This window comes from Acanthochromis polyacanthus, chromosome 8 (assembly GCF_021347895.1).
Source record: "Acanthochromis polyacanthus isolate Apoly-LR-REF ecotype Palm Island chromosome 8, KAUST_Apoly_ChrSc, whole genome shotgun sequence".
Lineage (NCBI taxonomy): Eukaryota > Metazoa > Chordata > Actinopteri > Pomacentridae > Acanthochromis > Acanthochromis polyacanthus.
Genome location: NC_067120.1, coordinates 21,992,996 through 22,004,834, shown reverse-complemented (window position 1 = coordinate 22,004,834; position 11,839 = coordinate 21,992,996).

Sequence of the window (11,839 nt, the reverse complement as noted above, 5' to 3'; positions counted from 1 at the left end):
ATAAGGAATTGTGTGTAAAATTTGGATGACACACACCTCGAAAAGCCTGCAGCCAGCATCCAAACACACACCAACCCCGCAGAAGGCAGCGTCTGTCCACTCGACTCAGAAAGTACAAGGATAAAAACGTCCTGGCAAGTACAAGGCTCAGTCTTTGGATGAATATGAAACATCTCTCGTGCTATTCTTAGAAGTGCATAAGGGGGTGTTGCTAAATATAACAAGATCGTTTTGTGCCTGCCGTTCTATTTTTACACTTGACGAGGCCTTCCCGGTCTGTTGTGGTCTTTTCTTAGACTATTACGTAATAAGCAAATCTTAAGGCATGATGCAATGATGCGTGGTCACACACAGAATGAAGTACTTCATCATCCAATCAAGAGCGAGAAATCCATCTTATAATAAAAAGGATGCGATGTGAGAGGCTTTGACGCAGGAAGTGTTGTTGGGATTTCTGCAAAACGGCATGGCTGTTTTTGCAAAAGCCAGCGTAATGTGTGCTGGAATGTTGACAGGGTTAAACAGCCCAAAGGAGAGTTTGTCAGCTCGCTGTAAGCTCGAGTGGTTGACAGGGAGGGAAAGGTAATGAGTTAGTCTTCAGGGAGACATGTCGTCTTGAGTATGCAGAAGTAGCAACATTAAAGAGGAAAAATGTTGATTTTAGGCATTAAAATGTGCGCCTTGGGACAGTTAACATTCAGTGCTCGTCCTCATGTAGTGAGAAACAAGCAGCCGAGCCTGTCCGGTCTCTGCATCCATGATGTCACGCAGATGTACAGCTCCATCAAGACTCAATTGGCAAAAATGGAGAATATAAATGTGACAGTGCCACGGAGGATTTTCTGGAGATGTGGCTCTGTTTCAGAGCTTATATAATCCGCGTACAGATCCGTGTGAACGCCTGAATGCATATTTTTAACAAAGTCAACGTGAATGGAAAACACTGTCAACAAAGACGACTAATGAAAAATGGAATTTTGAGTTCTTTGTTTTGTACATCTGACAAAGATTCGCTGATGTTCACTTCTCTCTCAACATCTTTTTTTCCAAACACTATTCACCTATATTAGATGCTTTTAAAGCTGAGGTACTTCTATGATTTAATACATTTTAATGCTTAGGAGGGAGAGGGTCATCAGTTGTTTTTTTAAATATGAAGAATGCATGATTATGTTATATGTATATGATTGCCTATTATGGATTAAAAAAAACATTTAAATAAGCACCAATTAGCTTCAACTTGAAGTCCACAGACAGGTGAAGCGAACAACATGAAAAAAATGTTCTGCTGGGATGCTTTGGGTCCTGCATTCTGTTGGATGATGCTTTGACACCCATCTAAACACTGGTGCAGAACAAGTACACCCCCCTCTTGGCAGCAGCGTGTTCTGTCATGCTGCAAAAACTGCTCAGAAACAAATTGAGGAACACAACAAGCAGCCCAAGGTGTTGCTTCAGCTCCCAAACTGCCCAGATCCCATCTGATCAATCATTTGGAGCAGGGCCAATCTACAGACGCTCCTTTGCACAACCCATAGGACCCAGAGGATCTATTACTCACATCCTGGTGCCAGACACCACAGTAAACCAAACGAGGTCCTCCAATGGGTGAAAACTGATCTGACAGCAGGATGGGAACCTATACAGCATCATGCAGGTGGTTTTAAGTTATGCTTGATCAGTTTAATAACATACCATGCAAGTCCATGCAACATTTACAGTTCTGGAATCTCTTTGCTTTGGTTGCAGTGTATCTGAAAAATCCAAATAATAAAAACAATACAGGAGAGTATAGTAAGCTGCCTGCCTTGTACCAAACATAAGACTGACAAAGTCAGCAACAAGCTTTTTGAGAATGTGAAAATGTGTGAATAAAAAAGCTAAAGCTCAAGGTTTAGTAGAAAATAGAATATGGACTTTACATATTAGGCAGTCAGAAATATGACTCCAAGTCAATGCTAATGTTAAATTTACAAGCCTGTTGGACATAAATTATTCAATCTTTTGATAAAACCACAGACAAAACAGCTTTTGACAGAAATATGTTTAATATTTGTGTGTTTTGGAAAAATCAATGGATGAAGCTTAAACACACCAGTAAATATTGTTTTAAATATTAACTGTTTGCATGGCGAACAACAAACTTGGGAGGACTGATAAACGTAGTGAGAATTAACAACTAACTATCCTGTGCAGCTCTATGCTGTTTTCAGCCTGTTTTTAAATCTGTTTAGCTTGAACTTAAATGCTCTCATTGCCGTTGGCACTCTGTAGAAACCTTAGACAATGATTTTTGGCAAAGAAGCTTCAGCAAAATTTCTAGCACCAAAGGGCAGAGAGGAAATCTGTGAACGAAATTACAGGTTAGTGAGGAAAGTCAAGCTTCTAGCAGCTAATGAGTGGGATATTTCTCTCCAAAGGGTGAGGACCAAAACAAAAGCAACAAGAAAAACACACAGAGGGCACAGTACTCCACCAAGGCTGCTTATTCCCCCATATGGTATTGTCAGAAATGCAACATTTGTTTATTAGTTATTGATGATCAAAAATCATGACAACTGTTACGGCCACCAGTATTGGTGTGCCGTCTGGTTTTGGGTGGTTTTCTGTTGGGCCCTTTGGTGGGGAGATTGCATGTGTGGGTTCAGCTGTGGCTGTTTGAGTCTCTCCAGCATCTCAGCTGCCAGCCATTCCCACTGACGACTCTGGAGTTGACAACCTACACTGCAGCCCTGTTCTCCCTGCCTCCCGACCTTCCTGATTGGGCCACCCTCCAGCTCCCCTTCACCTCTGACCAACCAGACACAGCAACTGCCACACCTGCAGGCTATATACCTGAAACATGCTCTTAGTTGGGGCGGCTGGCATTTGTGATCAGTCTGCCATGGTGCCTCTCAGTGTGTGATCATTTGTTCGTATTTTGATGAGTTTTGGTCTGTCGATACGTGTGGTTGGGTGGTGGGTACCGCAGACCACTTTGGCCTGTAGACGCTTGTGGTAAGTGCTACAGACACTGTGGGCTTAGTGAAGAAGCCATTCAAGTTTTGAGTCTTCATCACCTGTGTGATCAATATGTGTGAATGTGAGGCACCATTTTTGTTTAGTTTGTTTTTGCACTCTTTGTATTAGTTTTTGTTACTGGTGGTGGGTGTTGCTGGTGTAGTTATGTTTGACTAGGGAGTTTAGTTGCTTTGTTTTGGGTTTAGATAAGTTTGGGAAACTCTGTTAGCCTTCATTTGGTCTTATTCTGTTCTTTGATTTAGCAACACTCACCAGTCTTGTGTTCATTATTATCACTTTTATGTTCCTTTGCCACTAAGCAATAAATCCCTTCACCTAAAACCAACAACATTCTGGTTATTTTTGTTACATCCAGTCACCCCCTAGAGGTTGCATCGCAACAACAACAACATAGAATGTGACCATTTAATATAGATGTACCCACAAACAAAATGACGTTGCACTGAGCACAGGCATGTGTATGGTATGTATGGATACCGAATTGCCTGACCTAAATATGTAGCGGGCGGCGGGAATTGATGGGACTCAGAAATTCTCCCAGAATTTAATCAACTGTTCCTTGTATGATTTCCAGCGGATAAGTCCGCAGTGGTCGATTTGTAGTAGGATCGCAATCATGTGATCGTCAGCAGGCAGCTGATGAAGTGTTCCCTTGTTGTCATAGTTACTGTGCTGCTATCTCACAATGATACAGTCCTTGTGTCATTTCTGACCTTCCCTGAAAATTTCATCCAAATCCGTTTGTCCATTTTTGTGTAATGTTGCTCACAAACAGACAAACCAATGCTGATTGTCACATAAATCTGCCATATTCCCTGGTGGAGTAAAAGGTAAACATGCATTCATAATACAACCAGAAACTTTACTGCAACAGTTAGATGCTCATGTTGCTCTGTGTATGCAGATAAACAGTTGTTTGCTAACACATTATTTTAACAGCTTGATAAAGTGATGGTATTTGAGGGCTGCTGTGGAATCTTTCTCCCCTAATGGACAAGATTAGCAGAAACACTACCGTCTCTCCTATGTTCTGGTTAGTGGCGGAATTTACGTATTTATGTTACTAGTCTTCAATCAATCTAAAATATTCTGTCACAGAATCAATCAGAGCATCTTTCCAGACTAAACTGTGTCAACCAGTATTTAGTATTCCGATGCAGGAGCGACATTTGTGAGCTGTACAGATCAGAAAGTTCAGCCACATGTCTCGATGCATATTAAATCCAAGGTCTGGAGCTTACTTTTTCTCCCGCAGAGAAACTGTCACTTTCTCGCTCTCGCCCTGCTCTCATTCTGTCTGTTCAAACCCGCTGCTGAGACAAAGCAGGATGAGAGAAAGTTGGAACACCACAGAAGCAAATTGCTGCACTTTTCCATAAAAAGAAATATTACAGTCTGATATGTAACCGTGCATCAGAAGCGGAGGACAGCCACGGCTCACCGACTCCTCCTTGCCTCTACCATCTGACCACCAGTCCGAAAAGAAGGAGGAATCACATAACAGATGCACTCAGGTGACCACCGCACAAGAGAAGCAGCTCCGACCCTCCCATTGCAATGCTGGAATAAAATGCAACCAGATCTGAATTTCCTCTCACAAACTGCAGTTTTTGTGGTCAGAAAAACTCGTAAATGCAGATGAGAAAGCCTGATTGTGTTCTGTCTAATATCTACATGAGATGAACAAGTGAGCAATAAATGATTAATGGTCAATTTACTGGTGGGCCTCTGAAATATTGAGAGACAGCTCAGCCATGAAATGCAATGTAAATGGATCTATTTATAGTGAAGCAGAGGAAGTCATGTGGAACAGGCCGGTCGGGGGTGCCTTGTTCATATAGCTTTTAGAGGCAAATGACAGGGGGCAAAAGAGGGGAAAAACTCACTCTACACTCACATTTGCATGTAAAGCCACTTTTCATGGGGACATTAAACTTTCAGACACACACAGCAGGAATTGCAATAAATAATTTCCACATTGAGGAAGATGGAAAGCCCCAGCTGAAGTCCCACATCTCCCGCTCCTATTAAACCCCTGTCCTCTCACTTTGTCACGGGGGATTGTTAGGGAGTGAAAGGGAAGGGAAGTGACATGTTAAAACCTCTTTTTATTAATTTCGTAGAGGAGGGAGGGTTAGGTGGGGAGTCACGGCAGCTGAGGGGAGCGGAGAGACCGTGCGATGCTCAGTTTGATATCAACCAGCGGATATCAGCATGAATAACTCAAAACCCCAAATCCTCTGCTATCAGTAATAAAATATGATTGTGTTTGCACCACTGGAGGGAGGCCATGGGGCTGCTGTGGAACCTTATCACCCGGTTTTGTTACAAGTACTTGGAGTTGGTGCAATGTTTGCAGCATTATGAGAACAACATGACTGTCCACACGTTCCAGTGGAAGGCTTACTGTGGTTAAGGATCTCCATTTAGCACGTGGGTTAATCACCACATGATTATTAAGGCCAGATGAATTCACAATATCAGTATTATTGCGACATCTGTGGAAAATTTTGAGAAAATATAAAAACGCTGTTGGTCAAGTTCATCTTTAAATTAGTTTGTTGTGTGTTTTGTCTCTAGGCAGATGAATTACCCTCAAAATATATGTGTAGAGGGAGATGGAGAGAGCCTGTAACTGTACTTTATGTTGTTGCAATATCAGATAGTTACTGGCACAAGATTATTTTTGAGATTATCATGTGTGTTATTAACATGGCATTAAAATTTCATTTTTTGAATTTCACTGTGCCCTGCACAGTGGATTGGCGGTTAGTACTTTCGCCTTGCAGCTAGAAGATCCATGGTTCACGTCCCGGCCTCCGTGGGATCTTTCTGCATGGAGTTTGCATTTGTTCTCCCTGTGCATGTGTGGGTTTTCTCCGTGTACTCCGGCTACCCGCTCCAGTCCAAAAACATCCATCTATCCATTAGTGTTTAATCCTCTTTCGGGTCGCAGGGAGCTGGAGTCATTCCAGCTGACTTAAGGTGAAGGCAGGGGACTGGACAGGTCACCAGTCTATCACAGGGTTACACAGAGATACAAATAATCACGCTTGCACAATTTAGAATTACCAATTAACCTCAGCATGTTTTTGGACTGTTGGAGGAAGTCGGAGTACAACCAAGCCACTGTGCAGCCCAAACAAAAACATGCTGAGGTTAATTGGTAACCCTAAATTGTACATCGGTGTGAATGCGAGTGTGATTGTTTCCCCCTACATGTAGCCCTGTGACAGACTGGCGACCTGTCCAGGGTGTCCCCTTCCTTCACCTTAAGTCAGCTGGGATAGGCTCCAGCAGCCCCATGAGCCTGATGAGGATTAAGCGTTGTATAGGTAATGGATGGATGGAATATCATTGTTATTGTGACTATTGATATATCGTTACATCCCTAATGCTACATAACACTTAAAGCTAGTGTTCAATGCAGTTGTCGTTACAGTAAATGATGCAACAACTAATGATTTCTTTTATTATTGATGCATCTGCCAATTATCTTCAGATTATTTTCTTTATAAAATGAAAGAAAGTCTCCATCACAATTGTCCATAAAGCCTTATTTTGCTGACCAACAGTCTGGCACACGAAGATATTCAATTTACAATTATTTCAAATTTAGAAAAGCAGAAATTACTCAAATTCAAAAAGCTGGCACTGGCTAATATTTGGTGTTCTCTATCTTTTCAGCTCTAATCACACACTGCAAGCCATATACCGCAATAAACTTGACCACACTCACCAATTCAAATTATGATACTGATCAAGACAAGAAATCCATTAGTACCTGATCAATAATTTAGGATCCAGGGTAATTCCAGCCTCCTTAATCTGATGTCAGTCATTGCAGCCACAAATGTGGTGTATTATTACTGTATGGTACCTTAATATGCAAGCTTGGTAATGCACTGCCATCTACTGGTCACTGTGCACACATGCAGGGGTTGTTCATCTCTTTTTTTTTTTTCTTACCACAGACACAAAAAGTTGTGTGTACACCGAATACTGCACCCCAGTGGCGTCATTAGGCCTATTTTAGGCCTAATGACGCCACTGGGGTGCAGTGGCACCCCAGTGGCGCCAAATCTTAGTTTCTCTTCACTTCATAGTGGAAGGTAGAGAGTCTGAGTCGGTGCGTCGTTATCCAGTCCATTCCACTTGTTCATATGGAGCACGCCCACATCACTGAAATCCAGTCCACGTTTCCCCTGCAACCTAGGCTGCTCTCGGTACGTGCAGCACAACGAGCACACAGAACGGACGAGACCAGCATTAGGAGGACGTGAACAAGAATGGATATGCGAAATGTTTTCAGGAGAGTAAGTATTCATCACTGCTGATAGTAACAATAAGTTAGCTCCAGCCCCCCAGCTAACAGCAGAAAGTCCCATGTAATTAATGAACCAAATGCTCCCTGTTTGACAAATTAAAACCTGGCTTGTTCACTCTGTAGGAGAGAGTCCCTGTAAAGGAGGCAGCGTGAGACGCTGCTGTATCTCTGTGCACGTCTTAACTTTGTTGTTTTGCGGTCAAAACTTACATTTCAGCTCTAAAAGAACGCTGGTTTGGAGCCATGCAATAAGTGGGAACCCACCCCAGAGATCATCAAGGCTTCAAAAAAAGCCACCAGGGAGTACAACATGGCTCACAAAAATTCATTTTTCCCTGTTCTTTTCCTGTTCCTGTTTACAGTTGTGCCATTTATTCTGAATTTACAGTCTTTGTTATTTATTTTTGGGCCTCGTTAATAAGTTATTCATTCATTTAGTCCTGGGTTTAGTCCATGATACCCTGCTCCTGTGATATCCAGTCAGACCTGGTTTAGTCCTGATTTTAGTTCATGTCACCCTGCTCCTGTGAGACAGAGTGTAGTGTGTGATTGTAATTCTGTTCAATGAATAGATAAGTTAAAGATGTTTTGCTTAAGCACTTTTTATTGTTTAGTTGCTGATGTGGTCAAATTGAAGCTGTTGTGCATTAGAGTCCTCCAAGACAAATGTTACAAGTGGTTGCTGGAGTTATTTCAGTTATGTAGATATTTATGAAAAATACTGAAATGTGTTGTGCTCATCCAGCCACAGAACTTTAATCCATATTTTACATGAAGAACCATTTTCAATACTGCCTGCCGTTGCAGTTTTTTTTTTTTTTTTTTTGCCTTTTAGCTCAGTGTTGTTTTTATTATCCCTCTATAATAAGATTTTAACAAAATGCTCTTAAAATATACCAGAATGCAGGAAATAGGATCAGTAATTTTCAAAATTTTCTGGGGGAGGACCCCCAGATCCCCAGTCAGCGTCCTGCACAAACCAAATCTCACTCTGAGGTCTGGTCACAAGTTGGCAGCTCTGAGTTATTGTGAGCAAAAGTCATGGCCACTGTACAGTAAAGTATCTCTGAATAAATCTAAATCTTAATGTGGAAAAGCAATTTCTCAGTTTTTGTTAGCTGTAAAATTAAATGTTTGCTCACATCCTGTGAATCTCCTGGGGGCTAAGCCCCCCTGTCCTTAAAACCTAGTGACGCCTCTGTATACAACATTTTTTTTTTTTATCTGTAATACTGATTAGTTTAGCACCAGGAATATTATACAGTCTGAATGAAATGTTAATTTTAGACTGAACTGCTCACAGAAACATGGAACCTGTATCCAGGACTTGAGTAGAGACTGCTTGGTTGTAGAGGTACACAGGCTAAAAGAAGTAGGAGCCACAGTCAATGTCTTTGCCATTCATGGTTCAGAAACAACCTTGGAAACAATTGCATGTAGTCACATTCAGTTGGTCAGCGTGTGGCAGAGTGTAAATCATGGGTGACAAGCATGCAGCCAAAAAGTTCCCACCAGAGGGTCCAATCCAGCCCATGGGATGACTTTACAAAATGTAAAAAGCAGAGAGAAAACATTATCTGCAGATTGTAAATTTGAAAAACTGTAAAAATTTAAAATTATTTCTAGATCTTGACAAGAAATTTTGATCGTAAAATATAATACTAGATTGTTCAGTTCCAGATACCTGAGACTAAATGTTTCGTGCCTTTGCAGATACTGTGATCTGTAAGTTGCAATGCACAAACGATAAACTGAGGCACAATGTTGTTGAAATTGCACTCACATTTCAGGTTCGTGTTTTGTAAAAAGATACTTTTTTTGCACTAAAACAAAGGGGAAAATGTGAAGTTGTTATTTATAGGTCATTAGGTGTCACGAATGGTGGTGGAAGAACCCATGCGCAGATACCAACAGGAGTAGTGGGGAAAAAAAAAATAGAGTTTATTAAACTAAAAATCAGCAAACAATCACAAGGAACTAGTACTCACAAACAATGCAAATCCTCTACAGGGAGGAACCAGCTTAACTAAAATCCTGGATCCACTAGCAGCAAACACAGGGGACACGTACTCACAATGGTGATAATCCTCAAACACAGGAAGGAACCAACTGTGGCAAGTCCAAAAACACCGAGTCCAAAAAGGGGTAAAAGAAAAACCAATAGTGTCCAAAAGCAGAAGGATCCAGAGGGTAAATCTTCGGAAGTCCAGAGTTGGGGGAAATCAGAAGGAGAGAGGGGAAAACTGTATATGAAACAGTCTGAGCCGTGATGCTCCCACACACAAAGAGGGGAGCAGAGGATATTTAAACTGAAAAGGGAAGGCAGGTGAACAGTGTTTGCTGATTGCTCCACAGCTGAGTCTCATGCTGCAATCACCCATCCTTCAGCAGGTGATCAGCTGGGAGCGAGAGAGGGAGACAGGAAAACAAAACCCAGACCCGGCTGCACCGGCTGGAACACGCTGAAGGCCGTCTGGAGAGGCGGCGGCGTAGACACTCTGAAGGCCGTCTGGAGAGGCGGCGGCGTAGACACTCTGAAGGCCGTCTGGAGAGGCGGCGGCGTAGACACTCTGAAGGCCGTCTGGAGAGGCGGCGGCGTAGACACTCTGAAGGCCGTCTGGAGAGGCGGCGGCGTAGACACTCTGAAGGCGTAGGCTGGGGTGGCGGCGGCCACCCGCTCGGGGACAGAAGCTGGGGTGGCGGCGTCCACCCGCTCGGGGACAGAAGCTGGGGTGGCGGCGTCATCGTCCCACTCCAAAACCTCCGAGGCGGCGTCATCGTCCCACTCCAAAACCTCCGTGGCGGCGTCATCGTCCCACTCCGAGATGTCTGAGGCGGCGTCATTGTCCCACTCCGAGACGTCTGTGGAAAAGACGCTTGGCGGTGGAACCACCGCAACGGTCGGTGGCGAGGTCTGGGCGCTGGGACGCGACCTCCAAACTCCTCACTTTCGTCTAGGCTGATTCCCGGATGATCTCGGTGGGGTGTAGGCTGAAGCTGGGGGTGAAGAAACGTGAGGAGTGACAGACTGTAAACTAAAAAATCCAGTCCGGACTGTATTAGGAGGGCGAGTGGATTTCGAAAACGAACTGACAGTTGGGGAGAGGGGTGAGTTGGGTGCAGGGGTAGGTGGTTTCCAGTAACGTAAAGGCATGTTCATGAACTCTAGGATGTGGTCAGGCAGATGTTCTCTTAACCAAGGTATTTGGGAGGCTACACCACGGCCCGAGAAGCAAGCTCCTCGAGGTGAGCCTGGTCCCGAGCCTTAGTCCACTCGCACCACAGGTTGAACAAAGAAACATAATAGTCTGAGTATCTCTTTGTGGTCAAAAAGATTGCAACGGATTCAGGGGTGGGGGCTGTGACCACCTGTTGGCCTGCTGGGTTCATTCTTGGTGGGAGCATACTGTCACAAATGGTGGTGGAAGAACCCATGCGCAGATACCAACAGGAGTAGTGGGGAAAAAATAGAGTTTATTAAACTAAAATCCAAAATCAGCAAACAATCACAAGGAACTAGTACTCACAAACAATGCAAATCCTCTACAGGGAGGAACCAGCTTAACTAAAATCCTGGATCCACTAGCAGCAAACAACACAGGGGACACGTACTCACAATAGTGATTATCCTCAAACACAGGAAGGAACCAACTGTGGCAAGTCCAAAAATACTGAGTCCAAAAAGGGGTAAAAGAAAAACCAATAGTGTCCAAAAGCAGAAGGATCCAGAGGGTAAATCTTCGGAAGTCCAGAGTTGGGGGAAATCAGAAGGAGAGAGGGGGAAAACTGTATATGAAACAGTCTGAGCCATGATGCTCCCACACACAAAGAGGGGAGCAGAGGATATTTAAACTGAAAAGGGAAGGCAGGTGAACAGTGTTTGCTGATTGCTCCACAGCTGAGTCTCATGCTGCAATCACCCATCCTTCAGCAGGTGATCAGCTGGGAGCGAGAGAGGGAGACAGGAAAACAAAAACCAGGCAGGAGCTGCAACAGCATCCTGACAGAGGCAAGAACAAAACCCAGTCAGGGAGTCACGTGATGTCACAGAGCAGGATGGTCGCCTAGTTGGAGACGTCCCGAATAACCCACCGATTTACCCCAAATTCGCTAGTTGAATCTGACAGGTCGTACTCTAAGCTTTGTGAAGCGATAGTTTAACAGTTAAACTACGTTGGGCGCTCTGGTAATTCGTGTCTTATGGAAACTAGAGCAACAAAACATGGCGCTAATATCCCGCTAGCTAGCGGGGCTACCGCTAAGCTAGCGGACGACGCGGGCACCACGACGGGAACCGGTAAAGGAGAGTTCAATGGCGGAGGCGTCTTGGCTGCTATGCAACAGTCCCTGGAGAAAGCTACAGAAGAGATGGGACAAGTCGGGAAACTCTTGGTGGCTTTGCAGGCAGACATGACGGATATTAAGGAGGCCAGTGCCGGTCTGAGAACAGATGTCAACGCAATATTGACCCGGTTGGATGAAGCAGAAAGC